Genomic DNA, 22,303 nt, shown 5'->3' with positions numbered 1-22,303 from the left:
CTCAGTCGGAGGAAGGCAAATATATACACTTACAGTGCACTTAAGTTGACTTTAAGTTCACGAGCTGTTAAATCTAATTGCACACCTCACATTGGATTGCATGGCCCCATATTAAAGAAGATACTTGTTTCTAATCTACAGATACGGGATCCACTTTGGTGTCTAGCTACTGCTTCTGGTCTGCCACACAGAAGCGCAGAGATACCAGGCTGAGTGCTGTGTCTGATGGTATCCTGATACACTGTTCCAAAGCTGAATGAAATCTGCCTTCATGCATCAACTTAGAAAAGAAGAATTTACCCTAATCCCTGTATCAAACCCCTCTCACTTCATTAGCGTGTTGATGTGTGTTTGGCAGAATTGCTGCTGCACAGCAAATTCACGTTTTAAATCATCAGTGAGAAGGACTAACGCTCTCACTAGCTGAATGAAACTCTTTCCCCTACAGAGCACACGTTCTTCTCCTACAGCTCCTTTGGGCACCCCTTTTTGTCCTCTTCACTCTTTCCTGGATTAATTTTTTTGATTGTGGACAACTTCTAGACAGAGTAATAAACCCTTTTCCTAGGCTGCATTTGCACCAGCCAGGAAAACTCATGTTTGCTCCAATCTATTTGTTTCATTCTTCTCATAGCTCTAGCAGAAAATTACTTTGGTAGAACAGAGGCTAGTAACAGTGTGTGTGTGGACCTTGACCTTAGAGGTATAAATCTCTCCTCTCTAACACAGGGAGAAAAAGCAATCCTTACTTAGAACTTCAGTAGAAACTATTGCTCTCCTTGGACGTCAGTTATTGTTGTTAAACTAGCGACATTGTTAAAGCTGATGAGAGAAGCTGTTGGGCAAACCAACTTTTGCTTACTAAAAGTATTACCATAAATCTATACCACTTAATCTCACATAAAATGAAGAAGACTAAAGAACTACATCAGTTTTAATTTTCGTTTCTACTGTAAATGTAACCGTCAATACCAGAATTTATTTTAGTCTGGGCATACATTGAAATGGGTGCAAACAGAAGCAATTGCCTTGTCACAGTCTTGAAAGTAAGCCACATCCCAAGCATATTCAAAATGACTTGAGGAAAGTAGTTCTTTCATGAGATACACAGGGATTTCCTGAAAATCCCTGTGCTTTCTGAAGGGAAAATATTTCTATAATCTATGCTAAGATGAAAAGGAAACCCGGAATGAGAAAAACAACAAACAGAAATGCACTACAAAACAACAAGGAATTTGACTTTGTGATGTCAGGCAATGTCTTCCAAAAAAAAACCCCAAGACATTTTCTGGACAAGCTCAAGAACTTGGAGAAATAGGTAAACATGTGAATATATGTTTTAACTAAATGCATTTAGAGGAATGGGCAACATCAATCAATCTGGAGAACAAGAATCCCAATATTATATTAGAATTCCAGCAATCATCACAGATTTCGACATGTCATGGTTTCAGAGAGCATATTTGTTGTTAGCTTGCCTTTTTGTTGTTTACTTTTTCTTTTTTTGCTATGTAAGGATGCAGCCTGTTTCAAAAACATTCCAAAAGTCTACCTGCACTATCATCACAGTAAGTGACGTTTTCCTTTACTGCAGATGTTTTGACTTCTTTGTTATATGAACATAGACTCTTCAATAAATTTTTACTGTGGTCTCTGGAAATGCCCTTTGAGTGCAGTAGCTATAACAAAGGTGCCATACAGGGGAGGCTAAAGGGCAATAATAAAAAAACACCACGATTAATAGACAAAAGCTTTAGCATTGTCCACTGCTGTTTGTAACTGAAAGAGACTGAACAAATGACTACTTTGTGTGACACAGAATATGCAGATTTATTAACTGGTAAATGCAATGCTCCATAAATGCATTCTCTTCAAAGAATACTTCCTGGCATCCATCGCTAAATGAATATAATCTATACATTTCTCCAAGGTTAAATAGAAGGGACAAAACCCACTGTTATAATTACAACTCAAAGATATTAAAATACACTATTCACTTCATGAATAAATACATATGGAGAATCACACTGTTGTATTTGCTGCCGGTACAGCTGCTCCCAGGGGTGAGATGATAATAACTAGGAAGAAACAGAGACTTGCACTCTCAGCAAAAATGGAAAAGTTTATGTACTGAAAAATCTGTTACATAGTCACATATCTTTTTATAGGAAAGCAATGAACAAACAGGTCAACATGTTTGGGTATCTAACCACCTCCCTCAGGACCCAATGAGCAAGGCACTGGTGGCAGGGCAACATTTTTTTTTTGTCCTTTTCTTTTTCATCGGCACACAAGCTCTGGCATACAGCTAAAATACTGCAAGCGTTTGAATATTAAAAGGTCAAGAGAAGACTTGTTTTTGTATGGGGCCATTTCTGCACTATACCAAGTCCCCTCTGAAAGAGGCTATGAATACTGTGATTTCCTCACTTGAAAACACTCCTAGAAAAGAGAAAATGGTAACAGATCCAGCTCTGTCATGCAATGCTTGAAAGTCTGCAAAATAAGAAGGGTGCTCAAAAAGATATTGGCAGAACAGAAGTTCCCGTGGAAAAAATTAGCTGCCATCACTCAATGATTTAACGAAGCTGGTTTATTAGCTATCTGCATATAAATACTATATCCCTTACCGAGTTCTTAGCATCAGAATGCCCTCTGTTGGTGTATGAATGAGAGACGGTCTGCAGAACCTCTCTTCTATTATTTATAGGTTATAACAACTTTAATGCAGAAATTTCCATCTTTTGAGCAGGGTAATTTAAGGGCACCACTGGACATGCAAGTACTGATGTTTCCATCTTCAATAAGCACAAAAATGACAGTATGAATTTATTCCTAAAGACAATTTCTCAGAAGATCGACAAATAAATTGGAATTCCTTCATAGAAAAATGAACAGAGAAAAATTACATGAATCCAAATACTGTTATTGTGCTCTTGAAACTAAAATTGAATTCTCTTTCCAATATTTTACCAAAAGAGACTTCAAACTTAGATGTAACATCCTTGTAGAGATTATGTTCCCAGTACCTGATCTGACACAATTCACTCAAGGTAACACAGTCTTGCTGTACTAAAAAGCTCTTCTGTAACTGAAAAAAGCAGAACGCTTCTTTTAATCCAAGCAGGAGCATTCTTTGTTACTGAATAAAACTGTTTCTTTTTTAAAATCTGTAAATGCTTATATCACACTGCTTTGTTGATTTATGAAAAAATCTCCTCTACTCTATCCTCTTTCCTAATGCCTACTTATCCCACACTAAACAGGCTTATTTGTTCATCACTTTCAAAAAGTAATAACAAGCTAGCTTCAGTGCCTTCTCTTCATTGCTCTAAGCTCTGTATTATAAACAAGGTCTTCAAAATAAATAGAACAATTACCCTTTTCTCTGTCGGTGCCTCTGCACAGCCACAAAATCATTCATTAACAAACTAAACCACCTAAAAACAAAATAGCAGCCTTCTTTTGCCTTTCAGCTCCAGGAGACAGAGATTTCATCTTCTTAAATCACAAGTACACTTCTCTGCAAAATGTCTTGAGCCTGTCCTTCCTTACACTGCTTTACCCACATGGTTGCTTCACCTTTCCATCACCTTCTCTAGAGCTACAAGTAGAAGCTCTGCTTCATGTAAGCACTGAATTGACAGCATAGGCTACATTTTGCAAATGCAGAATCACTTCCAGTATTTAATGCTACCGAAGCCACTTCAGCTGAAAGTATACATTCAAACTCGTGTGAACTACTCCTGAGAGCTCCCCTTATTTTTCACTTGTTACCAGGTAGTCCACATGCAAATGCAGAATCAAACACTAAAAAAAGCTTATTTCAGCATAAATAAGACTCAATTCACACTTTGCAAAATGAAGAAATGAATGAAAAGGCCTGAAAATGGTTAAATAGATGCTGAAAGCTAGTAAGGAGAACTTCAATCCTTCATCCAAAAGAAGGTTAAAAACCATGACTTGAGTTTGGATAAAGCTCTTAGTTTAAAGTATTTAATATAAGAAGGGGTGGATTTATTTGGAACTGTTTGAAAAAGAAGTGTTTAAATCTGTACTTAAAATAATAATAATAATAATAATCAGAGGAAACAGATCTCAAAAGAGAAATGGTCAAAGAACACCAGTGTACAAGCAGATCTATGCTGAGGTCTCATCTTCTTGTTGCATCAGCCCTTATGAACAGGGGGGCTGAAATGCAAATTTATAAAACATACTTATGCAGGCAAAAAAAAAAAATATATATATATATTAATTAGTAGTTAGAATTTAGGCCTGGAATTATTACTTTACTCAATGAAGAGATAATACAAATGAAGCAGAATTAAGAACTCCATTTCACACCAATTTTAATGTAAAATTTCAAAGACATGCAGTATTAAAGCAGCATTGGTAAATATTATAATTGTTCCAGTATTATTACAATTCTTTTGCAATATTTCAAAAACAAAATTGAAGATTATCCTAGCTGCTTTGTTATCACTCATAATTGGTTTAGGATTATTTGATTATTCTTACAGCTATCTGTGTGCATGCTAAACAATTATTCTGTATTCTATAAAACTGCTCAGCTCCAGAGCAGAACAAAAAGGCAGCACAGTGTGTGCATGCAGACAGTACATGCCCTCTCCCAGCATCCCGCTCACACCCCCTCTTCTCTCTTCCTTCTTGCCCCAAGGAAACCAAACACCCCACGACAGGGGGTGCTACTCATTTGTCACTGTTCAGTGTCTGAATGCGGGACCGAACACTATTAAGCATTAGCTGATAGAAACCATCTTGCAAGCTCAAAGTTCAAGCATTCCAGAGGACTGACATGGAGTAACAGTACTAAAGTAATTAAACTTTCCTTTAGCACACTTCAAGCACAAGAGAGATGCTGGACTTTTTCAGCTTCTAAAGAAAAGAGTGAAGGAAACATGCTTTGAACATACGAGAATGAGCAACAATAGTACTCACAGATTTCATTTGCCATTTTTTAATCGTATTTTTTCTTTTGTATCAGTTTATCAACCATTTCTGCATCACCCATATCTACACTATAAACTCAGAGGAAAAAAATGAAACGCTTGAGAAAGAAGTCTGACAAAAAATTACAAGCTCTGTGACAAAGCCACTCAAGTTGACCACTGACATTAGAGATCTGTGGGAAATCCTGTTTCCATCTCAACTACTTTGTCTTGGTTATAAGCAAGAACACTTAGCTAGACTTTCCATGCAACAAACAATTGCCACTGGAAGAACTAAGGCACCTTGGAATTTACTTTGTTTAAAACAACATCCCATAATTATACAAAATGGTGTTTAGGTCAGGCCTTACTAATCATGCCTTCTCTGAGTCACAATGTGCTCCTACTCACACTGGATTTCAGTGTTCCAAATGATTTCACAGCTATAAGAAAGTACACTAGAATCAGGTTTAATTGGAACCTGTAGCAACGATAGAAGTTAATATAGCAGAAACAAATTAAAAACTAAGCAAAACAAACTTGAAAGTTGCTGCTTTCATAAACATATTGACCTTAAACACATTTTTATAAGGTTACCTTTTCACCCTTAAAATTGATCAGCATTCATTTGTGGGAAGGTCAGTAAAACAATTGCTTTAAGTTATATTCCTAATGAAGCCCTTGTTTCTGTTTAAATACATCTATAGATCAGGTGCCTTTTTATTTTTAATTCCATTATCTCATTGTCTTTAACATGTCCCAGTAGATAACATCTTTCATTTTATAGCAATGGTAGGAGGAAAAACAGACATTCTCTGGGTTGGGACAAAGACAAAAGAACTGAAACCTGAGGAAACAATCAGGATTTCCAGGACAACTTTGAACAGCTTCCACATCAACACAGTTCAATTCTGTAATAATCTCCCTTCTCAGTTCTGTAAAAGGATATTCCTGAAACAAGTTCCTTTACTCTAAAAATTGCTGCTGTGTTAAAAGCATCACCCCAAAGTACGTAAATATATTATTCAAGTATAAGGTGCAATTTCACAAATCTTGTTTGGAAATACAAACCTAGTTAGATTTCTTTTTTTTCTTCTAAGAATGCATCTTTCCATGTCTAAGTTCTATGACCTTAAGACATGTCTTGTTGGAAATATTAGGATGAAGGTATGTGGATCCTACCTCTATGTTTAAGTGTTTACACTCTAAATTTTTCAATCTGATGGCATCTTCCTAAAACAGGGCATTTATGAGGAGATGCCACTCTCCCCCCCCACTAGCCTCTTCTCCCAGGCATCATGTGATTCCAAAGCTTGCTTTAACACAATTCCTTCTAGATACAGCAAGTGTGCTACGGTCTGCACATGCAATATAAGTAAGTTTTAGCAGAAATTCAGCTAACTGCAGCATTACCAACCATAGTCCTCAGCCTGTCAGCTTTGCCTTCACAATCTTGCCTTTCAAGGAGATTCTAAAGAGATGTTTGCTATATTCCCCAACATCTTGGTGAGTTCACGCTTTCAGAAGAAAGTAGATTAAATTAGTTAAAAGTAAAAAGATGCCCACCCCTGTCCTATCCCCAATACCTCTTTATTCTACAACTTTTTCTTTTCACTTTTTTTGATAACAGCAGCATGTGCTGCAGCCCAGAGGCTTTTCCCCTGCTCACACAAGCTTCTCATTGGGTACAAGCAAAAGAAGCCAAACGCCAGGACATCCTGTCTTCTGTCCCATGTTATCAAAGAGCTGCAAAGCAAACAGTTCAACTAAGAAAGTCTCATAGCTCCCTTTGCTTTCCAAAGAGTGTAGTTCCATATTTACTTTTAATCGACAGGGGAAATTACACAAGGGAGCTCAATGGCTTTGCTGCATTGCCATTTCTTTTACAACTGTTTTCTCTGATTTTATTTAACACTTCCTGTCTTGAAATCATTTCTTTTATACCTAAAAGAAATTCAGTCATAAACAGCACAAAGTAGAACGTTCTTGATCCGGATAAAAGGTGGCTGGATGGCTTAAGCTTGTTAAGTCCTGCTCTGAGGGGACTGGTACCAAAACCTTCAAGGAGGCAACCTAACTTGAAGTCAACACTTGGAAGCAAAGAAATGATACTCCTGCCAGAGCATATCTCAGAGCTTCTCTGGTCTACGAGTTATGTTAAGGAGATTTTGACCATTTTCTTCCCAGGATGAAAGCAATCTCTTCTCTTTGAAGGACAGCCTACAGATAAGCAAAACACATCACACACAGGAGCTGTTTTACTGGATTCTAGGAGATTAGCTGTGCCAATATTATCTATGCCAACACAAATAACTCAGACATTAAATATTTACAGGAAATGAGCTTATAACTGCAATTAAACTGTTTTTTGATATTCATACAGTTTCTTCACATACCAGCCAGCACTGATACCTAGCACTTGTCTCTGTGGGGACTAAAATCCTTTAATAACCTGGGTTTAATTTTCTGAAACCGACGGACAAAGAATTGGTGGTTATCATATCTCATGGTGACCAAATACAATACAGCTACCTCCTGATGAAGAGGAAGGCTTGATGAAGAGCAGTGGTGCAAGTATCTAAAAGGATGCTGCAGGATAATCTCTTGAGTGTTTTGCATGCAAATAAATGAGTTGTATCATCATTCTCCTATTTGAATAATCCCTCCTTGGAAAAAAAAAATTCTAATCTGTTCATTGCGCAAAGCACAGAAGAAAATGTGATAATAAGCTGAGACTATTACTTATCTATTGTAATTCACAAAACAAGAAATTAGGCAATTATGTTAATGAGATAATATTCGCAGCCCAGACTTTAAAGAATTGTTATGCAAATCACATCATGAATAGGGAAGGAAAGCAAAAGAAAAGTTTGTGCATCAGAGTCAAACCACTGTGCCAGAAAGCATACACCCTCCTGAACTTTAATTTGAATTAATGGAACTAAATAACATATTTCCAAACTTTAAAATGTGAAATAAAGCATACTGACACCATTCCACCATAGGTGCTAGCCTGCAGAGAAACATGCAGGCTGCACTGAAATTACTTTCAAATAAACTAACAGAAATGGCTAAATCGTGTCGCATTATGTACAATCTCCCCAAACCCTCCATTTTCTTCAGTTCAAACTCATACCAAAATTCTGATGCTTTACGGGGAAGCACAACATCCCTCTCCAGTCAGATTCTGCAAATTGGAATACAGTAAAAGGCTCTTTAAAAAATGACTATGCGGAGCAGTGTCCAAGGAATAAAAAGGCACACATCAGTGCACGTATGTTCAAATGACCCTGTGATAGAGGGATACTTTGTTAATTGATCTCAGACAGAAGAATGCATGATGAGGAGCTTAGCCCAGGTCTGAGAGATGAGCACAGCAGGATAATTTCAAGTTATTTTGCTGGCTCTCCTGGTAAGGTGGATCATGCCTCCTCATTTCCCTCCTCTAACTGTCCTCCCTCCTGCAGCCAGGGAACCTCCTTGTATCAGAGAGCTCAAGTGCTTTCACAGAAAAACAGAGTTCTGAAATCCTCAGATTTATGTAATACTCAACCACAAATATTTTAATAATCTTTCACTGTGGGATTCTAACACACTGTCTTTTACACAGCTTAAAAGTTCAATGACCTGATAAGAAAACTCCAATAAATTACACCACTCAGCTAACCTACTCTAAGACGTTTGAGCTCTAAAAAGAGAATGCTTCAGATAATGGAGAAGTATCCTTAAACTCTGGCAGTGAAACTGTGTAAAACTACATTTACTTGAAGGAGTCATTCCACAGTAAGACCAGTGAGGCCATGAACAAAACCACACCAACCCCCTTTGAAACTATGAGGTCAACGCGTTCATTTCTCACTTCGTTAAACCATGATCTCTGCAGCATTTTTTGAAAGCTATGTTGATGAGCTAAGGCTAATTCTAATGGCAATGGGAGAAGAGCCAAAGAAAGGTTTGAAAGCAAGGAGGTGCATGACCTTGATCAGCGTCTTGCTCCGTCAGCAGTGGGCCAGAGTCGTGGCAAAGCAAAGCCTAAGGAAAAACCATCATGTGCCCAAAAGGATGGAGAAAGATGAACAATACCAAAACAATGCTTATTGATCATCTCATTACTTTAGCTCTTGTCCTCCTCATCCAGCAAAAAGAAAGGCTACACCTGGGACAGCTCAGACTTTCATGAAAGGGAAATCAAATAGGATTTACCACTTCTCTGATGTACGACTGACTTTCATAATGAGGAGGAGGGGACTGTGATCCTGGGAAAGCTTTTCTCATTAAACTGTCAATTTTGTACTTCTGAAAAATTGATTAAGCAAGGTATGTTGATGATCTTGTGAATTTTAACAACTTTAAGTCAATTACACCAGCATCCCAGCACAGAGTTTCAATACTGATGCTGGGACATGACCTTTTACATCTGAATGAAATAAAGACTTGAAAACCCAGGGCCAGGAGGGAAAGTCATGTAAGTGCAAAAGGCATCGCCCTCTGTGTAGCTGTCATAAAACACATAATCTTTCAAACCATTTAGCAGTAACTACAACAGATAACTTAGAAAACACAACAAAGCATCACTTCTAAGATCCTAAAAACATCAGCATTCCTTCCTGCTTTAGCTGACAATCAGATTACATAAGGGAAGGTGAAATGGAAGCCAGCAGCACAGAAAGTCTACAGCATTTGCTATTTTTAGCTTTTTAAGCTGCAGACAAGGCCACAGCCACCATCAGGAGCCACACACGTCCCCTTAAACCCCTGCTGGAGGAGTGCAATATCTGCATGCCCTAGTGAAACCTAACGGCGGGACGTACGGAAACAATGCCAGCAAATCAAGAAGAAAAATAAATAAACAAATAAGACACCTTATAACAGATAACCTGACAGAATGAGCCCAGGAATATAAAACTGACATGTTTTATCAGGGAGTCCTTGACTCCTTGTCAGGCCCTTACAATTTTTGTGAAAAAGAAATGTGTTTTCTTTTTCTCCCTCCATGAAAATTTGCAATTAGAAAAAGCAGTATTCTGTTTTCAAATGTGATGTTTCCAAAGACTGTCTGTAGAGAGTGATCTATTTTATAGCTTTAATATCATCATCAGTTTACAAGCCATATTGCTATTACAACCACTGAGAAAAACAACTATTTTAGTGAAGCACAGCCCTTTCTGCAACAATTGCATCAAGTTAATGTCAGGAAAGTTTTCTGCAGGTTGGTTTCAATCATTTGTGGAAATATTCTTAGGGAGTGAGCATGTATGTTTCCACATCATTTCAATAATTCATACAAACATGAAAGCTTAATGCTGTACTTTTAGAGGGGAAAGAGCAATATGCCAGGTAATACATGGAGTTTAAAACAGACCGACAATTATCTGCATTAATTTATTCAAATTTAGTTATTTATAAAACGCATTTTATAAACTCAAAAGCACAATCAGTGCACACTGTTAAAACTTCAACCTTGTATTTTAGGCTGGCTCGACCCCAGCACTACTTCTTACCATAGGTGCCTACATAACTGACGTTTTGCAAAGAATATAGTGTGTGTCAAATACAAGACAAGATTCCCTTGATATGTATGATTTTGCTACATGTGCATTACAAAGAATGGTTATATTGCATTTTTAGTGCAAAGGCATTTAGTATTTTCTACTTAACAGATCAAAACAAAAATGGACTGAGAGTTAACACTCAATTCTCTATGGGGTTACATCTGGGCCAGATGATCTCAAAGACTGAACAGATTATCTATCTATGAGCATGACTTAAATGAAATTATTTCATCACCTTCAGTTTCAAATTATTAACTTTAGTTTAGGAGAAAAAAATCTTTTTCTTTTTTTTTCCTCTTAGTGTAAGTTTATTTTACACTTCATCTACTTTACAGATACTTTTAATATTACCCTGGTTCAACAGCAGGTATCAGTTCAGGTATCAGTTCAGGGTCTGACTGATACCTATACGCTGACCCTCGTGTCCCAAACCAAGAGCAGTCTCACCAGCTCAAGAGATTACTAACAACCAAAACAACCCAGAAGAGTCAATCATTCTGTGCAGGCTCTGCCTCTCTGCTCTAAAACTAAGCCTGGGAAGAACTGACCTAGATTGGTCGTTTCTTATTCCAGCATTTAACCTTAAGCACTGCATACCTCTGTGCAGTCACAGTCAGCCACCTGACACTGCACATTCAAGTACTTGATAAAGTAAGAAGCCCCATTGTTATTTTATCTATTCTCAAAATTGTGCAAGGATTCCATGTTATTAGTATTTCTTCAGAAACCCTTCTTAGGAAACAAAAACAAAAACAACACATTTCTAGTATTAACTGCATTCCAATATATATACACACATAAATGTGTTAAAAACCAAAGATATTATTATCCTTCAATTGAAAATAAAGATGATCAATACAAGCAGCATCTCTCTTGATAGCACTGGTATAATATGAGGGCTCCTCTGAAAGCAATGTCTCCATTTTTATGATCTTGGCCCACAACATCAGAGGTGGATGGTGGTGATATGGCAGTAGAAGCTGAACCCTCTCACCAACATCCCATTCTGTTTTGTGCCTGTGTGACAGATGGCAGCAGAGAAGCAGTCTGACAGAATGGCATCTGACATGCATATGAAGCAAAGGGGTAGAAATGAGTTCCTCTAGAAGAGAAAATGGCACTCACTGATGTTCATTGATGACTACTGAACACTGATGGCAACCAAACAGTTGAGAATCACTGCTGGTACAGATTGGTACGAGAGCAGCATGGAGGCTCTTGTTCATTGCTGGCAAAACCACACAGCTAGTGGTGGTAACTATGCTGAAAAATGTATCTGAGAATGAACTCCAAACTGTATTATTGTGCTCTTCATATCTGTTGTAATTTCCAGGGAAAAAATAGGAGACATTACTTTCAGACCAACCTACAGACTTGAAACAAATTTACAGACTTAAAGAACAAGTCCTACAGCTATTTATACTGCACAGTATTTTACTGTCTCATGTTGACAATGCACAAATTGGATGAATCAATTGTACATGTGAAGGGTATACCTAGGTACACATCAAGATTTTACTTTATTTTTTAACGTCAGAACTCAAGATATTTTCATGCACAAAATTTTAATTTAAAATTTTGAAACATTTAACATGAACCTCTATTGTGAGTAGTTCATCTGCTCTTCTGTTATCAGCAATTTTAGATGTATCATTTGAAAGGACATTTTGGCATTTTTATACTTACCATAACAGAAAAGATAAACTAACAAATACCATAAATTAATCACGGCTAACCCTAAGTCAACCTTATGACAGATAAACTGATGATCCAACGTTCCTATTTACTGTGCTCACATTTCTGCCTTTCTCCTAGTGGAGTACTAAGTTATCATTATTTTATTTTAGGTTTTGTAAAAATACATTAAATCCTCCATAACAAAGCCACACAAAACCCCATTCACCAAATCATTTAACTCATTCAATTTTTAATAGGTTAGGCCAGTGCTATATTGAAGTTTTAAAGCAGTTTTAGAGGTAAATTCTATGAAGACCTACATTTTTAAGCCCCTTTTATTGGATTGTTTCACTGCTTACCTTAGGGACTTTAAAATATCAGATTAGAGCTTGTGAATTCCAGACTTCTGTTGATAAAATTGGATTCCTCAAAGTTTGACCTGTGGCAATGGTTTTGTTTTGCTTTGCTCTCTTCCCCAGTGGCAGCACTTTACAGAACAAATGAAATACGCAACAGTCAGTGTATGACTGAGCGGATGCTGCACCAAATATTGTCACAACAACACTCACATGGTAGGAAAAGGAAAAGATGACAGTTAAAATGGACAAAAATGATTTAATGGCATTCATTTTCTTCCTCAACCGATGGATTGCCCATTGGTTCAAAAATTGATGTGAGGCACATTTTGCTGATAAATCAAACTTCCTACATTAATCTTCAAAATGAGAGCTGTTCAAGCCTTTGTATACTGAAGAAGGTGTTGAGGTTTGGGGTTTTTTTTTCCTTTCTTTCCTATAGTAAAGTCTTTACACATCTAAGAACATTTCAAACATGTTTCTGAGTGCAGGCTGGACAGGGAGCAATTCAAGAAGAGTTGGATTTAGTTCAGCTGTAAAGACTAGCAAATCTGTTGGGAACATAAAACTTGGACGACATAGCATTTGCATTCCCGCTTTGTCCAGGAAAAAGGGCTTCTCACTGACATGTTAAGGCTGCCCATTTCAGTGATGGCACTGCGATATTATGCATTTCACACTAGGTTGAATTCTCTCTTCCCATTATTCAGCATCACTAGCAAATTACATTTTAGCCTTAAATCATAGGCTTACAGTAGTGGAGAGGGAAAGGTGATTTTCCCTCCTTACTTTTACCCCATATAGTTTTAGGCAGCTGTGATGCTTTTCATGTTTATAAGTGCTCAAACCAGATTCCTCATAGCCTTTTAAAATTCCTCCCTAAAAATGCTGCATCTTTACTCTCAGAAATCTTTCTCCCCACTCCACGTAAATTCAGAATATTTTTTTTCTGAATCGCTTTGTTAAATCTCTGCTGAATTCACAATACCTAATACATGGTAGGTATAAGGTGGAGATTATTTAGTTTACAAACAAAGCACACTATTTAACCATGTTTATAATCAAAGCTGAAAACAATTTACCAACAGATGTGCTGAATTCTCCACCAGTCAAACTCTCCAAATTAGCATTCAATATCTCTTATTATATAATAAATCCTAAGTCAACCAAGAGTCATTATACCTAATATGTAAGAGTTACTGCACGAGGTTGTGTAACAAAGAATAGGCAAAATTATTATTAAGGTTAAATAGCCTATAATAATATCTGTTAATATTTTGTTAAAAAAAAAAATCACATAAAAGCCCCACAAGCCCAAACAATTACGATGTGGAAAGATCGGGAAGTAAACCTAAAGCAGTGAAAGGCCCCACATGTGAGAAAGCACAACAGGGAAGCGAAAGATTTCAGTTAAAACTGGCACCTCAGAGCCACCAAAAGGTCCTTGGAAAACACTAGATTTAGTAAGAAAAAAGGCTGTAGAAGTCTAATGAAGAAAAAAAATCCTCCTTGGTCTTGAGAAACAAGAGAAGGAAGCTTGAACATACCCACTGAGTTTGGCCTACATATCTCTTACAGCATTATTAATACCAAAGTTATTAAACAGGATTATTGTCAGTGATTAATTAGTAGTGACATTCAATATAATCAAAGAGTGGCCAAATGAATATCTGCATATTAAGCAGGTTGAAAAAGATAACTGCTCTGAATGAACAAAACAAGGTAAACAAACTTTGCAATGTTGTCTTGGTGACTTTATAGAAAGTCACCTTAATAAGGCAAGAACACCGCTGATAGTTCTGAATATTTTTTTTCTTACTTCTTAGAGTAACATCTTCCCTTCTGAAGAGTCTTTATTAAATAGGGAAATCAGTGGCTGAGAAAATGTGCACCAATCTTCATTTCTCAAATATAATACATGCATTAACTTACGTGAGGTAAATTCTTCAAACCATTAACAACTGACTTTTGAAGAACCACAAGTCCTTTTTTTTCCCAAGTGAGTCTTGTCTTATGAACACGAAAGCAATGAGCACATTGAGCAGGGGCAGCAGTTTGCACGGCAGGGAGCGTGAATGCACAAGAAGGAATCTTATTTACTTTTTAAATTTAATTCCAGTAGTAAATGCTCCATCAGAAACAGTAATGACATGTTGCACAGCCCTTTCTCCAGTAGCTGCTGGAGTTGATGTACTGGCTACGCCATGGGCTTGGACTCACTCTCTGACAGCTGATGTAGCTGTCCAGGCTGCAGGCTGCAGGAAGTGCTTGGGGTACCACTATGCAGCCTGGGCTGTCAGTCAGCTGTTCTGCAGGAGGTGTGCTACTCTTGATGAGTAGTGGTGTCAGGACAGGGAGCTGCCCAAGGGAGTAATCCAACTACAAAATATTTGAGGAGTAGGAGACAGAAAGCCATTCAAGGGGATTATGCACCTTCAGGAGATTCAGTCCCTCACATCAGTGGAACTACTGGGAGGCTGTGTGCCATGTGAAATGGCACATCCCAGCACTGTTGAGGAAGGCTGGAATGTGGTCACTATTCATAAGACGAAAAATGTTTCTACTCCTCCTGAAGAGTTGCAACTTAGGAACAGGGTTAATGCTCTCCAAAAAGAGAAGGAGGTTATTATGGGGACCCTCCATAATTTTTTTGGTGTGTACTTCCCCCACTGCTCTCACCCACAGGGAGCATCATGACTTGAGCCATGTTTTGCTACTCACCTTTCTTTATAACCCTCTCCTCCTTCCCCTATCTTAGTTTAAAGCCTTTTTTTAAACTAAAGCAGGGTGGGGACTGGGGGGATTTAAACTAAAGGAGGGAAAATTTATATTAGATGTCATTGGGAAAATTTTCACTGAGAGGGTGTTGAGGCACTGCAACAGGCTGTCTAGAGAGGTTGTGGGTACCCTGTACCTCTGTTTCTAGAGGTGTCCAAGGCCAGAGTGGATGGGGCCCTGGGCTGCCTGATCTAGGACTTGATAAAGCAGCTGACAAGACTGCCTGCCACAGAGGGCTTGGAAATTGAAGACCTTGATGTCTTTTCAAACCCAAGCCATTCTATGATGCTACGAATATTATGTTAGATACTAGCAACTTGGATGCTGCCACTTAGTTATCAGAATGTAAGGACATAATCCTAACTGGAGAAAACTTGTTATTACAAGTGAGTGCCAAAGCACAAAGTATTTCTACTATAACTATAATATTTCTATTAGGCCATTTTATCTTTTAAAAGACTCTTCTCTTAGCTTGGTTGTGTCTGAGTACAGACAAGACCAGCCTCTATCCCTACTTGTCAGGGAAATTTTGGCAGGCTATTTCTTACTTTCAAAACAACAGAGAACAAAAGTATTATATGTTACTAATATTAACTTTCACACTTCTTGAAGAAGCAAAGTTTGGAAAACAATACATAAATGCCTTTCTTTTTTTAGAGTATCAGCTAGATGGCAAATGTTATTATCTATGAAAATTAATATATTTTTCTCTATTGAAAAAAAACCACCTTCATTTTCTATTTTTCAGAACTACTGTATTCTACAAGTATCATTCAACCCAGCAAATCACTTGAACATACACTTACAGTTAAATTGACTTTCATAAGTCTATATTTGATATTAGGGATGTACTTTACTGAATACTGATAATGTCTGAATATTACTTAGCTGGCCCATTTTCTGTACCTCTCAGGCTTGTTACAATCACAGTTATATTTAGCCAGACCTATATTAGTAATGCAGCACTTGATACATAAGATATAGTGTTATAATATCATCATAGAACATTTGTTCTATTAGCTTTTGCAGAGATGCATATTAAGACCAACCCAGCATTCAACCCTTCCTTCTCAGGAAATCAAGGGCATAAATTTATCTTGAGCTATAGAAAAAGTGGCTGGGGACTCCTATGTGTCAAATTTGCTATGTATAAAACTCCACACTGCAGAGTCCTCATATATGAAAGGACTTACGGAAAAAAAAGTAATTTCTATTAATACAAATGCCAATAGGAACAACAACAACAAAAAAGCTTCAGATATCCAGCTTTAGATGTTGTAAATCACATAGTAATCCAAGAATACATTCTCATAACAATCCACCAGAGTGCTAGGAAGGTTTTTTCCCTTGGGGGAAGAAATTCAGCATTCCGCTCATTGCACCTAGCATTTCCCTTTCATTCCATTGAAGTGTGCTTCTGTGTTATACAGAGGTGCATTATTAAATACATTTTAATATACAGTGATCTTGTTAAAGTCCAAGAATTACATAGGATGACAGCCTACTTTTGAGTGCCTCTTCTGATTTAATCAGCTGGTTTCTGCTCAAGTTTCAGCGCACAGTTCTAATTTTTCTGATTACTTTAGATTTTGGTTTGCTTCACTCTGCTCCTGAAAGATGATAGTAACAATCACCCTAAAATAAGTCCTGCAAATAAGTACTTCTAACAACAACAATCTCACATTAATCTTTCTATCATCTTCACACAGAGCACTATCCTCATGGTTTTCTCAAAGTTCACATTATCCAGATTCTAGTGTGATCTCTGACTCCTTTCTTTTTTTCACTGGGCATGGTCCAGGGCCTTTCCTGTCGTGAGTAGCCCAAAACTGAATGCAATACTGGAGGTGTGGCCTCACCATAGCTGAGCACAGAGGGTCAATCACCTCCTGTTCCTGCTGGCCATGCTATTTCTGATACAAGCCAGGATGCTATTGGCCTTCTATGTCACCTGGGCACACTGCTGGCTCATGTTCAACAAGCTTTGGACTAACAGCCCAAGATCTGCAGATGTACTCTCTTTAAGGAAATGAAATTTTAGAGATGGAAGAAAGGCTATCTACTCTCCAACTAATAAGGAACTGAAAATATAAATAAGATTGAAACCTTAGTCTGAACAGATAATCGTGATAGGTTGGAAAGGACCTACAAGATCACCTAGCCCAACCATCCTCCTATCACCATCCCTACCCACTAAGCTACTAATCATATCCCTTAGCACCTCATATAGACACTTCTTGAACGGCTCTAGGGATGGTGACTCCACCACTTCCCTAGGCAGGCCATTCCAGCATCTGATCACTCTTTCAAAGAAAAAGGTTTTCCTCATATCCAATTTAAAACTTCCCTGGCGAAGAAGACCTGATAAGGACAACTACCACTCTTGTTGGTTTATCTCCTGAATACCAAAACTCTTTTAAGGTAGAAGAAACAGCTTATGTAATTGAATGTAGAAACAATACCATTCTGAAACTCAAACAACAAAGAAATCCTGGACTTTCTTATAAGCACTTTGTGTGGACTCTAGCAAGACTTTATTCCCTTACCAACTGTGAAACTCTTTGAGATACTTAAGAAGCAATTATAATAGTAAATATTATTTTATCATCCCAAAATCCATATTTTATACGTTCAGAGTCATCTGTTGAATAGAATATCATCATTTACAGAAATGGCACACAAATTGTTACTTGCTAATGTGAGCTGCTGACATTCACATTGAGAGAATCTGATATTTTTTAATTTTTTGCTGCATTTCTCTTGTGGGACCCAGCATTAACAGCAAGGAATCACTGATATCTCTACTTTATCTATGCTAAAAGAAAGAGTAACTAAAAGGTTGATTCTAGCTAGATTATTTTTATCTAGACTCCAGCATATCCTATGGATTTGTCTGTAGTCTTAGCCTTAATAGAAGATGTTAGCCATTGCTTTTTTCAGACACCTTCCTGGTGATTGCAGTGCAAAGTCACTATCCCCAAATGCTTCACTACTCAGTTTTCAGTACATTCTTTTATCACAGAATCACATTCTTTTATCTTAGCTTGCTCCCTAAAATAGCAAATCTAATGAGAGTGATGAAGTCCAAACTTGTTAGATTAGGGTTAAAGAACGGAAACAAAATTTATTTTGCATATAGAATATGGCTTCAAAGAGAAAATAAAATAAGGTATAATTAAATTGAAGCCACTAGACTATTCTTCACATTATAGTGAGTATTTGTAAAACCATTTGGGCAAATAAGTAAAATTCAATAAAAATGGATAAAGTTTCCCAACTAATTTTAATGCATTTATCTCTTTTACAATGAATCATGTGCAGAAGTTGCACGGGTCTCCAAAGTACCACATTTATAAAAACTAATTACATCCATCCCAGACAAAGGAATGCATTAAGAACCAGTTTGTTCATCCATTCATATACAGAGATATTTCATTATGAAAAAAGGCTCAGCAACTGGATTATAAACCAAATCCCATTTCCTTTCTTTTTTGCAGCAAAATTTCCATTCACTGGGACTGTTTATTTATTTATTTATTTATGAGAATTTCATTAGCAAGAGTCAGAACACATTGGTAAAAGAAATAAAAAGCCTCAACCTGAGACTGCAAACTCTCAAATCTTCATTTTAGCAACCATATTCTATCATGAAAAGATACCGTTTTCTTCTTCCATAATGTTATTAATCCTGAAGTACGTGAAGAAATAATCACAATAGGTTTTTAAGAAATATGAATTGGATTTTTAATCATAAAGATATGAGGACCAAATCTTCACTAGCATTCCTTCTCCCAGACTCAACCAACTCAGTATTCTAAGACCTCCATCTTCAGACAACTACAGGGAGCCACAGGTAATGAGCAATAAATGTGTCAAGAAAAGAATGAATATAGGAACACACACATAAGCAATTATCCCTGGTCGGTTGGTCACAAGTTATAACTATCTCCATCCATCTCACAGTGAATATATAAACCAACGGCCACAGTGGGAAAATAAAATAAAATAAAATAAAAAATATTTAAAATGTATCATCTAAAAATGGTCAGACTACACCTCTCATCATGCCCGATCAACAAAAGATAAACACCAGCAACTCAGGAACTGAAAAACATTATTAATATTTCTTTTTCAACTTACAATTATAAGATTAAAACATTTTGGGTTTTAATCCAGTTTTCAAACACTTCAAACCAGAGCATGGAAATCACAATAAGTGCAATAAGTGGTGCATGAATCATGGAATTTTTAACAGAAACGTCTATGTGCCTTTTTAGCATAACATTATTAGATTTCTCTTAGAATTTAGTGCAGGAGGGGATACAGAGCCATTATCAGACACTACTGCCAACAGATTACAGCTGAATTGTGAACAACATCAGCGCAATTAAAACTACTGGAAATATGCTGGCATTGGTATGGCACACATATAATAAGATGCTTGTTGTCTCTAAAAGAAATGTGGGATTTCTGTAGATTCTCTGCTGTGCACATGGCTCAAGCACATCAGGCTTGCATCTCATAGGACCCTGTATTCAAAGTTCTCATTTTTTTCTGAATCCAAACTATTTCTTACTTTTCCTGTGAAGCAAACCTCCCTTTTGCACATCCCAGTTTACACAACTTACTGGTACCCCTACATTTCCACAGCCATGGCATCTACTGAAGTTTGAGGAGGCAGTGAATCAGAGCTAATGTGGGACTTCTGGTGGAGAAATTGTTTTTCAGTGGAGAATAACCTCATCTGCATGAATTAAGTACTAATGAGCTAAGCATGACTGAGACAGACTAGGGAAAAGTGAAGTGGGGTAATTTTATAATATCATCTATATGCACTGTGGAACCAAAGGAAATCAAAGGAACATATCTATTAATATTTTATTGATTGTAATATAAATAATAAAGAAAACCAAATTCAGTGGACAAAGTGGGTGTAATAAAACAAACTACACAAGCCACATACTGACTTAGGAAAAAAAAGAGTGAGAAAGTGAATCTTTAAATAGTAAAAGACCCACTTTTAAAAGTCATCTCTTTTTAAAGATGAATAATGCCAAATCAGCTACTGACATGTCAACTTCTTCAAAAATGAAAAAAAAAAGTGCCTATGGAGCAGTGGGACACTGCAGCTGCATCTCTTTCCAATAGCAGGTCCCCTCAGCTCCAAGCTGGCAGCCCTGCAACTACAGATGTACTGGGACACTTCTACATCACTGCAGCTTGCATTGAAGTTTCTGATTCAGCTCCTTTATTTCAGACAGAACTGACAGTGTAGTTATTTCAGCAACATGCAAAATGACTAAAGGTGCCTATGTGAAAAAACATCTTCATGTAGAAGAGACGTCAGGCTTTGACTTCTAACCTCTTTAGACTTTAAAGCTCAAGCCCACCACATTCACTGTATGTGACGAATCTCGGCATGTCCAACTGTCCTTGAAGTTAGAGTGAAGTGAGCATCGGAGCAAGTGGCCTCATACTCCAAAATCTCAAATTGCCTTTTTCACCTTTAACAATCTCCCTTTGATTACTGCAGAGGAGATCCTGACAGGCTCTTTGCTGATGCACAGGAGGCAGCTTTTTAGAAAGCCTTTCATTACCCGTGTTTGGATGTGTCAGAACTGCTGTGGTTCCAGAAGAGAAAGAACATGCCATAGCAGGAGCCCCCTCCCCAAAGGATTATATCAAAGCATGTCCTTTTCCTTGGCACCAGATTACATCATGGAAGGAATGGGGAGAAAGAGATCCTGCTTATCTGAGAGAATGAAGGACTAATGGAGGACTATGGTAAAGGAATGTGGTTGCACACAAACATTTGGAGAGGAAACACTGATCATAAATCTAATAACAGGATGCTGCAGAACCTAGAATAAAGCATGGAAGCGGATTACAGGTTTTATGAATGTTACCCCAGTAAGTCATTCATTAGCTGGCTGCACAAGGGATATACTAGAAATTGGTGTGCCCCTTCCACTGCTGTTAGAAATGTCCATCTCCATATGCCTCCAATCACAATTGAACAATAGCTGCCAAGACTGAACCAAGAGGTTGCCAGAACCTCAAGCCACATGGATCCTCCAATGCCTCAGTAAACAGCAAGCCAACTTTACAAACAACCCAGCAATTTCTACACAGCTAAAATACAGTAAAGATGCACAGCTATGGACATATTTGTCAGTTAGAAAAAGCAGTTTATGGCAGTTTTTGCTTGAGGTTCATCTCAAATCACTCTATAACATTGAAACAGAAACAATGAAAGGCAAAATCAGTCACTAAACTAAAGTGTTTAAAATTGGAGACAGAAGTTGAGTGCAGTCAGGACCACTTTTAAGTGACTTCTCTATAAGAGCCCATAGAATCTTAGCATCATTTCTGGGACCATTCATCTGAGTTTTCTTTTACAACTGCTCCTATACTATTGCTTTGTTACCTCCAGGCCTAAATTTGACTGACAGCTTAACATGTTGCACCTACATAGAAATGCTAGCTGTCTTGATCTCTTAGGCCTTTTGAAATACTGGAAGATCTGTCACTGTAGGATACACACAAGAAATACTCGCATAGAGGCTTAAGCTTTACTTGCAGCAGAGTTTGACAGCACAAAACCAAATTTCTAACACACAAGAATAATTGAGAAGGCCAGAAAATGCCTGCAGACAGACTTAATACAACATAGGTCAGCACTGAGCTACTGTTCTGTGCATATGAAGCACCCATTTGGTCCAATAGAAGGAAACCTAATCTCATAAAACAAATACACAAAGATTTAACAGAAGAGAAATACCAACTCTATGTGGTGGTACTGCTAATAAGCACATCTTCTAATTTGATATCTATTTGTTTTTTTGCAACTGGCTTAGGTAACTATTACAGTGTTCTTCTATCACCAAGGGCAGACTGAGACAAATGCCACTTCCTCCTTTCTCTGCTGTGAAGAACCTCTAGGATCAGAGATTTTGTGTGGACAAGCATTGCCAGTCAACGGAGCTGCACA

The sequence above is a fragment of the Cyrtonyx montezumae genome, unplaced genomic scaffold (assembly GCF_038088225.1).
Source record: "Cyrtonyx montezumae isolate F1298 unplaced genomic scaffold, pur_monq_1.0 scaffold_11, whole genome shotgun sequence".
NCBI lineage: Eukaryota > Metazoa > Chordata > Aves > Galliformes > Odontophoridae > Cyrtonyx > Cyrtonyx montezumae.
This window is presented reverse-complemented; position numbering follows the sequence as displayed.